We start from the raw sequence: 11,459 nt of genomic DNA on the forward strand, positions 1-11,459 counted from the left end.
TAGGGTTGGGTCTAGGACAGTCAGATCAGACTTCATGCTATCCAGAGAACAGACACCTGAAAGGGGAACCTGCAAGTCAAAAATCACAAGTTGGCAATGAAGAATGGGCCTGGGAAGGCCTACAGGCTCTGTTCAGAGTCACTTGATAGACCCAGAAAAAGGGAGACAGACTTGCATAGACGCCTGCCAACGTAGCCCAGCTCTGATCAATCCCCTGGGCTATCTCAATTCTATTGGGAAGCACAACAGACTCTAAAAAGAAAATATAGAGCAGTCTGCTCATTCATGTTCATGGAATTGTGGGCAGAGCTGGACTGGAAATGACCCCTGTAGAGGTTTGCTGATAAGAAATACTGTGCACATATTTATTAGGGTTTTCTTAGTGCCTCATCTTTACAGGAGAGATTGAGCCAACTTTGGCTCATAGGGTAGGAAATAGAACCTCAGTATCAAAGATAAAAACAGGAGAAACAAGTGCACTAGCTAGGAGGGTAATCTCTGAGCTTCCTAGAAGCCAGGGCAAAAAGGGAAATGATCCATTACTCAGTTCTGTATTATAAAGGAGAAGAAATGCCAGTTATTTTAGGGAGTCAGCTTTTCTTGGCCCTAAGGCCTAAACCTTAGCTTCTCAGGTGCTGCTCTGTAGAGTGCCGGTTCTCAGCTTCTGTCACTGTTCATTTGCTTAACACTCCCATTGCGAAAGTCTCACCTAGAGTGGCCGGCACCAGCTGTGATACCACCCCTTTCTCCTGGATTCAGGGGCCCCAGGGCGATGGCTGAGGTGGAGGCCCCTAAGAGTTGCGGTTGATGAGTCCTGGACAGTGCAGAGGCAGCAGCTTTTATAGCAACCCTTAACAAGAGAATTGGGTCAGAAAGACCCACCCAGGGCCAGTGATTCTGTGGAGGGTATGGCTGTCCCTACACTGACTCAAGGATGGAGGCAGAGATCCTGAAATCACGTCACTTAAGCTGCTAGGCCTCCCTGCCGAGTTTTCTGTGCAGCAAACTTGTTAGCAGAATCTAGTCCACTGGATGCTGGGTGGGGCCCTGGGGTCTGCATTTCAGGACATCTCCCGCAACTGATGCCTTCCTGGGAGGAGAAGCACTGTTTCAGAGGATGTTTTTCAAGCCCTTAACTGAAGGAGCCCTGGTGGTGTAGCGGGTAAGGCATTTGGCTGTTAACCAGAAGCTTAGTGATTCAAACCTACTGGTTGCTTTGTGGGAAGAAGATGAGGCAACCTACTCCATAAAGATTTACAGACCTGGGAGTCAGAATGGAATTGATGGCAGTGGGTTTTTGTGGTTTGGTTCTCTTAACCTTGGTTTTGCAAAGAAGAAGATGGTTTGAGGCTGTGCTAACCTTTCTACCATTGGCTTAAGGGAGAAATCTGTGAGTTGAGGAAAGTGTGCGCAGGTAACATTTCTGGATTCAAGGCGTGAAAGATAGTTTTATCTAGGAGTAGAATCGCCTGAATCTGCATGTGGTTTTCAAAATTGCAGAAGTAATGCATGTATCTTTCCAAAAAAATTCAAATAGAGAAATACCTATGTGTTCTCTCCCCATCTTGTTCCACATACTCCTCAGAGGGAGGCACTTTAGCAGTTTGGGATGTCTTACAAATCTATACAGAATGTCCCTGGCTATTTAGGGAGGTGGCGCTTTAGTGGACAAGAGCTCTGGGTTTCCAAACAGACTTGGGTTCAGATCCTGGTTCTGCTCAACAAATATTTTTCCCAGCAAATATTTATTTTGATTTTCCTTAGCCTTGGGCAGTATTCTAAATGCTGGGAATGTAGTGTTTCTGGCCTTAGGAAACTTAACAGTCCATCAACTGGGGATAACAAGCAGTGGGGATCAATTTTAAATGATGATGAGTGCTGTCAAAGTGAAGGGGGGTATGTGTCCTTGCTGGTTCAGACAAGCGGTCAGGTGGGGGACCTCTAGTTAGAGCAACATTGGAGCTGAGACTGAATGGTGATGAAGAGGCCGGAAGCGAAGATTGAGGGGAGAGGAGGGTGCCAAGTAGAGAGGACCAGAAGGTGTGGGAGGAAGTTTGGAATGTTGGAGGACAGAAGGAAGTCAGTGTGCCCTGGGTGGAGCGGAATGGGGGAGGGAGAGAGGTGGGGTCAGAGAAGGAAGCAAAGTCCCCGAGCAAGGTCATGTAAGACTATGTTAGAGTGTGAGTTCTATTCAAAGTGTTGGAGAAGGCAGCTGGAGTGCTTTAAGAAGGGAGCAACGCAATTTATAGGAGGTTACTCTGATACCGCAGTGGTTAAAACTCTCAGCTGCTGACCGAAGGGTTGGTGATTTGAACCCACCAGCCACCCTGTGAGAGAGCAATGTGGCAGTCTGCTTCTGTAAAGATTAGTCTTGGAATCTTTCTGTCCTATAGGGTTGCTGAGTCAGAATCAACTTGAGGGCAATTTTTTTTTTTTTTTTCCAGGTTACTCTGGGTGCTGGTGGAGAACTACAGTTAGGGGCCAATAGAGGGCCAGTTACGTTGCTGAGCTTGAGATGATTGTGGCGGCACTGTGATCTTGGGCAAAGAGCGTAACCTTTCTGAGCCTCAGTTTCTCTGGCTATTGAATGAGAACCAACCACCCTCCTCATTGTGTTCTTGTGAGGCATAAAGGAGATGGTTCTTGTAAAGGCCTTAGCACTGTGCCTGGTGCCTGGTGGAAAATGGCAACAATTGGTTACATTGGTCTATTTCAGTTACTGGGTAAACTTGAAAGTTAAATAAAACCTGGAACCATCTGGAGTTTTTAAATTCTCTGAAATGTTCACCCTCTGGAAGTAGGAGGAGTCGAGAGGGTCCTGGGTCACAGAATCCCAGCGTGCCTGACACTGAGACCTTGGGGGCGTGCCTGGGGCGAAGAGAGTAGATTTGGAGAGAGCCAGGGTGGAGAAAGGTAGGGGGGTCAGTGACCCCATGTCCAGCAGGCAAGGTTCCTGCCCAGCCGACAGATGAGGACATCGAAGCTTGTGGGTGGGTTGTATCAGCTCAGATTTAAACAGAATGGGTGTGGTGGGCCATTCCTTCTTCCGGTTCCAGGGACTCCCCTTCCTGTCCTCTACCCGGAGTGCTAAGTCCTTAACCTCTCTCTTAAATCTCCCTTAACCTCCTGCTCTATCTCTACCCATGCTCGACTCAGCTTCTCCTATTTATGGGGAGCCACAGGTTACCCTCTTTGCAAAATCAGAGCTAAGCCTCCTCTTTGCCCCTCTGCCCATTTGTTTAATCATATTTCTTTTTGAGAACTGCAGGGGCCAGACCCTCTGCAGATCTGCTGAGAGGCTCCATGAGAAGTCCCAATGCTCTGGATCTGTGAGGAGTCTCTGGGTGCTATAAACAGTTAATGCATTTGACTGCTAACGGGAAGGTTAGAGGTTCCAATCCACTTAAAGATACCTCAGAAGAAAAGCCTGGCAATCTACTTGTGAAAAATCAGCCGTTGAAAACTCTATAGAGCATAGTTCTACTCTGACACATAGGGGTTAGCATGAGTCAGAGTTGACTTCATGGCAACAGGTCTAGGCCTGGGGCGACAGTGAGATGGGCCTGCTGCAAACACAAGGCAGAAAGCACTCTGAGGGGGGTGGGCAAGGCCTGGGGTTTCTCAGAACCCAAGTCTCCTTCTTCATAGGAGAGAGGTGCGGACTTAACCCATACAACCCTTAGGGGCCCAGCTCTGTCCCAGAGAAGTTGCTAACATCCTCTGCTGTTCTCTTGATCTAAACCTTCCTCCTTTCCCACACACACTAAGATGTCCTGGAGGTTTAACTCAACTCTTGGCTGTGCTGCAATGATAATAATAAATAGAAAGATACAATGCACTGAATACTTAGCATGCCAGGCACTGTGCTATGTATCTTTCACTCACTATCTCATTTAGCTTGGTGCAGAAATAATTTCTTTTAGAAGGATCAGCACAGGGTTTGTCCCTATGAGGTGGAGGTTAAAGATGTCCCAAATGTCCAACTTTTCCAAACTGCTGTGCCACTCCATCATCTCTAACATCCACTATTCCTCCTCCCCTCAGTACTCTTCCTCCCATCTTAGGGTTCAATCATTTGCTGCAACATCTCATAGAACTCAGGAACCACCAAAGAAATGGCTCCCATGGTTGTGGAGGCTGGCAAGTCCCAAATCGATGGGTCAGGTGTCAGTCTGGAGGAGTCTTCTCACTCACATGGTTGCAGGAGCTGACAAACTCCAACCAGCTGATCAGACAGGCTGGTGGCTCAAGTCCCAAGAACCAGAGGTCAGATGGTGAAGAACCAGAGTAAAAGAAGGAACTTTGCCAGAACATTCATGTATATTGGATATCGACTATACCCTCAAGGAAACTAAGGATGGTGACTTGAGCCACACCTTCTAGCAAGGCATCGACTCAAGATACATCCCACCCTAATCCTGTCTCATTAACATAACAGACAACTCACTCCAAAATGGGACCATAACCACAAGAATAGAGGCTAGAATGTACAATACATCACCAAATGGAGGACTATGGCTAGAAGGGACATAATAAGTAATTCACTGCACCACACCTGGAGAGCTGAGTGGGCATCAAACCCACTTTCCAGATGAGGTTAAGGTGATAGTATACTTCAGGCCCTTTCTGTTGCATCAGTCTTTATATGCATAAAATCTTTATATGTATAAAATCTTTATATATATATGTATGTATATGTATATATGAACTTTTTATTGTGATTTGGATGACTACATCAGTCTTTTGTCTACTTCCCATCCTTCCTGTGGACCTCAGCCTTCAATAACCTCCTTTGTTCTCAGCACCTATACACTCTCTCCTTTTACCATCCCTTTCTTTGTTCACCACTTGCTCAGGCCTTCCCAACCTGAAGAGTACTTTCTTCTTCCTGGTTCACCCCATTGGAGGCCCATTCCCCAATTCCCTTCTCTGGTTGCCTTGAATTTGGCACTCAAGGCTCCCAGAGCTAGCTCCACTTCCCATTTTGATGCATAGTGGCTGGGGCTTTTTCTTCTGCTCCCTCACTGGCATGGTTCTGTCTTGGGCTGGTTTCTTCCCACTGCGCCCTCTCATTGAGGAAGTTCATCACAGGAACTCTGAAGACTCTACTTCCGATGTCTCCAGCCCAGAAATCTCTGTGGACTCCAGACACTTCTGGAGACGCCTTCTGGCCCCTGCTCAGGTGTACCTTGTTCTTCGAACCACTCCTCTCCCTTGCCCACACCTTCAGCCACCAGGCCCACTCCACCCCGCTCCTAAGTGGTCCTCCCTCTCTGGCCGTAAGCTTCACAGTTTCTCACTGAGACCAATACAGCAGCCTCCTGACTGACCTGCCTTCCTCTGACCTAGCACCACACCAAGGTGATTTGGAGAGCTCCAAGGAACCAGGAAACAGAAGCTGAAGAAAGAAGTACCTTCCCCCAGAGGCAGTGCCTTGAATTCAGACTTCTAACCTCCTAAACTGTGAGACAATAAATTTGTTTGTTAAAGCCAACCACTTGTGGTATTTCTGTTACAGTCACAGTAGTAGATAACTAAGACAGAATTTGATGCCTGAAGAGTGGGGTGCTGCTCTAAGAGACCTAAAATGTGGAAGTGGCTTTGGAAATGAGTAATAGGCAGAGCTGAAAGAGTTTTAAGTTGCCTAGTAGTAAAATCAGAAAAAAGAAAATGGCCTTCCATGTAAATGATCTATTATGACAATCTACTTCAGTGCCATTTTAGTCAAGGCTACATGAAAAGCCACTCCTCGGAAGGAAGGTGGGGCAATCTACTTCCGTCATGACACCGCCTTAGAAACCCAAGGAGGGGTCGCTATGAGTTGGGTCCAACTCCACGGCACATAACAATAACAACAACAGTAGTAAAAGCCTAGACTGCCTTGAAGGGACTGTTGGTAGAAATTAATGGAGTTAAAGGCAATTCTGGTGAAGGCTCAGAAGGAAGTGAAGAGAGCTATAGATACAGTCCCTGTCATCTTAGTGAATACATATGATACAGCAACAGAATGCTGCTAGAAATGTGGACATTAAATATGCTTCTGATGAGGCATTAAAAGAAAATGGTGAACATGTGATTAGACATTGGCAAGGAACGCGTCTGAATTATGTTCAAATATTTGGTAAAACTTGTAAGTAATGAACTTGGATATCTGGCTGATCAGATTTCTAAGCAAGATCTTAAAGAGGCCATGTCGTTTCTCCCTGCCACTTGTAGTAAAATATAAGAGGAAAGAGATGGACTTAAAAATGAACAGTGCAAAATGAAAAGAGAACTTAAAGATTTGGAAAATTCAGTTGTACAAACTAAAGAAATGTGTCCTACAATGTTCACCAAGGATGTGACTACATAATCTTTTGCTAAAGAAACTAAGCCTGTTACTGATGGATCTAACAAACTAACAGCAGAAAACCCATCAGCTTAGACTGAAGGGGACAGAGAAAGAAGAGAGGAGAGAACAAACTGTCTGCCTCTTGGAATTTTATAAGCAGGAAATGGGCTAAAGAAACTACATCTGTTGTCCTCCAAGAAAAGGACCATCCTTGGAGCAGCTTGAAGATTAGCAGAACTGTTGGAGCAAGGAAAACAGGGCCTTCTCAGTTTCATAGGGTGGCCTGCAGTCTCCTGAATCTCAAAGAGAAGGGCCACAGCCTCCTAGATTTCAAAGAGTTGGATCTTAAAACAACTCAGTGTGGAGTGCTGGGCTGCCATTAAGGTGTGCCAGGGGGATGGGGCTACCACTCAAAGCTGAGAAGGCGGGGCTGCCATGCCCAAAGGACAGAAGAACGGAGCTTGCCAGGGGTTGCGGGGGTGGGGTTGCCACTCAGAAGGACTAGGAGAATAGGGCCACATAAAGCCAAGGGAGCAGAGTTACCATCCCAGAGGGCCTGCACAGTGGGGTCACTAGGGTTGGTGTCACCCAGTATGGTAACTCATGGTATCACCCCCCATGGACTTCCACCCATACCAGACCACACAGAATCCTTAGTAATGTTTTTTGTACTAATGTTACTTGTAAATCATAATTCCCATGTATTACTGAATGTAATGGCAATAGCATTGACATAAACAACTAGCAAAATTAAAATTATATCTTTAAATTACAATATCATGTGCACAACCTAAATGTGTTTGCATTTACATGGGTTCATGTGGTTAAAGAGAAAGTTCTGTAAGAAAACAATAGAATCAGAAGTAAAACATTTATGTTATGTTCATTTTAATACACTTTACCATTACAGAGATACACTAATGGATTAGGTTTCCATGATCAATAATGGTCCAAATAATGTAGGATTTGTAGACAAATGCATTTGGAAATATGTTCATAAATAAAATAATTTACCACAAAAATAAACAGGAACAAATACACAAACATGTCAGCATTTAGTGATCATCTCAACTAAATCAGAACTTCCCTTTCCTGGCCTTCAAAGCTGTGAACTTGTGAATCGCTTCATTGAGATCAATGTCTTTTACGAACTCATTTTGAATTGATAATATTTCAAGATCAGAAAGTCTTGACTATTCCATAGCAGATTGCAAGTTCTTTAGAAGTTTCAGGTTCAAAAAACTCCTCTTATATGAACCCACAGACACATAGATCATCAGAAATAATTTTAAACTTAGTGAAAGGGTTGAGAGAGGTTCTATGAAGTCCCATTCAGCTAAGAATGTCAAAACGTCTTATGTGGCCCAATCTTTTGTTTCTTCTAGCTCAATCTGCTGCTTTCAGGTGCCTTCTCAGCCTTAGTATTTCCATTAAAAGCTCATTCTCAGATACCTCATCAGAGAAAGTGGTCAATTTTGGAATGGATACATTTAACACTTCTTCAGTAGTAGACCTGAACAGACTCAAATATGGCTGCTACTTCCTTGATGGCTCTGGATCTGATTTGGAGTTCAGAATGAAAGTGATTGATACACTCAAGCATCACCTTCTTATTTTCTTCTTGCAAAGTGAGTCTAGCATCACTTGCCTGACCTCCATTCCCTGCCATCTTCTTTTTGAACCTGGCTCTTTTTTCTACTGCAACTCTGTATTTGTCTGATTTTAAAAGTGTCTGTTCAATTGCATGCTCCACTAGGTGACTATGCCCTTCTTGCAGAAAAAGTCTTATTACATCTAGTTTTGTTACCACCTTGTTGAGAGGTAAGCCCTTAGTTTGCAGGTACTGCTGTGTAAGATTAACTTCCTGAAGTACATCACACCAGAAGTACAGGTAGCATTGAAAAGTGAAATCATAGACAGCAGGCAAAGACCTTGTGCTGCTCCTCAAGTGTCCAAATTTTCATGTGGATCACAAAGATCTTCAATCACTGCCACAAACTTAGAGAATTTTTCTTTAACCGGCTTAACTGCAGCATGATGAGCACTCCAGCATGTTGTTGATAGCCTTTTTGTTGACACTCCAATATGGCCAGCTGACACAACCCATTGATGGAAGCAGCGGTCAAGATATCAGACGACATATAGCACTGGACAAATCGGCTGCAAAAAGACTTCTTTCAAGTGCTGAAGAGAAAAGATGTCTCCTTGAAGATTAAGGTGCACCTGACACAAGCCATGGTATTTTCAATCACCTCATATGCATGTGAGAGCTGCACAATGAATAAGGAAGACCGAAGAAGAGTTGGTGCTTTTGAGTTGTGGTGCTGGTAAAGAATGCTGAAAGTACCATGGACCCTTAAAAGAACTAATGAATCTGTCCTGGAGGAAGTGTAACCAGAATGCTCCTTGGAAACAAGAATGGCCAGACTTTGTCTCACCTACTTTGGTCATGTTGTAAGAAGAGACCATTCCCTGGAGAAGGATATCATGCTTGGTAAAGTGGAAGGTCAACGAAAGAGGGGAAGGCCCTCAACAAGATGGATAGATACAGTGGCTGCAACAATGGGCTCAGATATAGTCAGTATCGTGGAGCTGGCACAGAACCAGGCAGTGTTTCGTTCTGCTGTACATGAAGTCTCTATGAGTTGAGATAACTTGACGGCACCTAACAACAACAACAACATTGATGGGTAAAAGCAGCAAAGAAAGAAAGAAAATACTGTCTCAAGAGTTCCCAAAAATGTTGCATATAATGGATTTTCAGCAAAAGAGTGCTGACTGCACAAGTTAAACAAATGGTGTACATATCCATTAAAAAATGCCTTTCTTGTTCTTTCACTTAAGAGTGGCTCGTATACCTCCATGGGTTCCAGCTCTAGTGGCAGTATTATTGTAACCCTGAGTGTGGCACATCATTGTATGTGGTGGTGCTGGCAAAGAATATTGCATATACCATGGATTGCCAAAAGAATGAAGTCAGAATGCTCCTTAGAAGCAAGGATGGTGAGACTTCCTCTCATGTAGTTTGGACCAGTCATGCTTGGTAAAGAAGAGGGTCCTGCCAAAAGAGGAAGACCCTTAATGAGTATGATAGTTGGAGCTGTGTGTCAACTTGGCTGGACCACAGTTCTGAGTGGTTTAAGCAGTTGTGATGTGGGTTATTCCCATGATAAGATTGGATGTATATGTTTTGAGTAACCAATCCGTTGAAAGGGAGTTTCCCTAGGGGTGTGGCCTGCTTCCAATATATTTATGGACATCCAGGGAAAAGAGACACTCTTCTGTGGATCAGGATCCTGTTGTGCTGCCTACAACTGTCCGTGACTGAACAATTCACCATTCGGTCTGGAGATCTTGGATTCGTCATTCGTTGGAGTCAACAGCCAGTATACTGCCTGCCAACTTTGAGCTTGTCAGCCCCTGCAGCTGTGTGAATTGGAGAAAGCCTCCAATTTGATGTTTGATCCAAGAACTTGGGACTTGCCAACTTCTATAAGTGTGTGAGCCATTTTCTTAAGATAATTTTTTTTTCTTTCTCTCAGTCTATAAGTGTTACTGGTTTTGATTCTCTAGAGAACCCAGCTTAACACATTGTACCAGGAGTGGTTCTAGAGAGACAAAATCATAAGGATAGGCTTTCTAAATTTGTTCTCACCAATTCTGTTTTAGTTCTCCAATTTGATTAATCTTAAAGGCACAGATGGCTCTGCCTCCATTAGTAAAGAGGGCCCTGCTAATCTGTGGCATGAGGTGACAACATTAACATGCAAAATAGCACCACCAATAGATCAAGCATTTTTGAGAAGTGAGGCTCTGAGTGATCACATGTTAGATACTTTTCTGCAATTTTGTCAGCATGAGGAGTATAAGGAAGCTGGTTGGTTGGTCCTACTTACACTAGACAAAGTGGTGAACGAGTGGGATGAGTTCAGGGCTGCTGAGTCACAGCTCAAGTTCTGCATGAAAGACCTCAATGTTTCCAGTTGTGCTCTGAAAGAAAGCCTTATTTCTTCTAGTAACAGAGTTGATATTGCTGAAAACCAAACTCGGAATCTTATTGTAAGAGTGGCTGAATTAAAATCCCAATTGAATTGCCAACTCAGAATGGTGTCTGAAGTTAAAGTGAAGGCATTGATTGGGAAAAAGTGGGATCCTGAAACCTGGAATGGGGACATATGGGCAGACAGTCAGGAAGATGAGGATATGAAGCCTGTAAATTCTGTTGAATCCCTCTCATCTGAAGGGATAACTATAAAACCATTATCCCTTCCACCTCAGTTTGATGAGATTAACCCATCTGTTCCTGCTGGGTCATTGCCTGAGGCAGAGACCATGGAAGACATTGCTGAATGTTCTTGGGAACTGTCCCAAACACCCATTGTTGCTGCTAGACCTATAACTAAAGTTACATCCAAGCGAGCCCCAGAAGGTGAAATACAAAGTGTGACTGAGGAGGTGATACGCTACATCTGAACATACCTACTTGATTTTGCTAACATGTACAGACAGAATCCTGGGGAATATGTATGGAAATGGCTACTGAGGGTATGGAATAATGGTGCAAGGAATGTAACATTGGATCAGTCTGAGTTTATTGATTTAGGCCCACTAAGTATGGATTCTTCATTCAATGTTTCAGCTTGAGAGGTTAAGGAAGGATCTAGTTGTATATTTGGTTGGCTGATTGAAGTATGGATTATGCAGTGGCCTACCTTAAGTCAAGTTGAAGTACCACACCTGCCTTGCTATAATGTAGAAGAAGGTAACCAGAGGCTTAGGGAAATTGGCATGTTAGGATGAATTTAGCAGATTAGACCTCTAGAGCCAGAAATGGAGAGCTCAGAGGACATGCCTTTCACCACTATTGTGAAGGGAGCCCCAGCATCCTTAAAGACTGCTGACTGATGTTTTATGTAAGCCGGATTTGACAGTGGGAACTACCCTAATTGAACTAAGACACTTAACTACAATGGGGCTGATTGGACCCTGTGGTAGTAGGAGACAAGTGGCAGCAGTTAATCAACAAAGACAAGGTGGATGTGGTTACCATAATGGATAGCAGAGTCAAAACAGTAATCAGAATACTCTGACTTGTGTGGAATTATGGCATTGGCTACTTAGGCATGGT

This window comes from Orycteropus afer, unplaced genomic scaffold (assembly GCF_000298275.1).
Source record: "Orycteropus afer afer isolate SDZICR_OR568_19922 unplaced genomic scaffold, OryAfe1.0 scaffold00330, whole genome shotgun sequence".
In the NCBI taxonomy this organism is placed as follows: Eukaryota; Metazoa; Chordata; class Mammalia; order Tubulidentata; family Orycteropodidae; genus Orycteropus; species Orycteropus afer.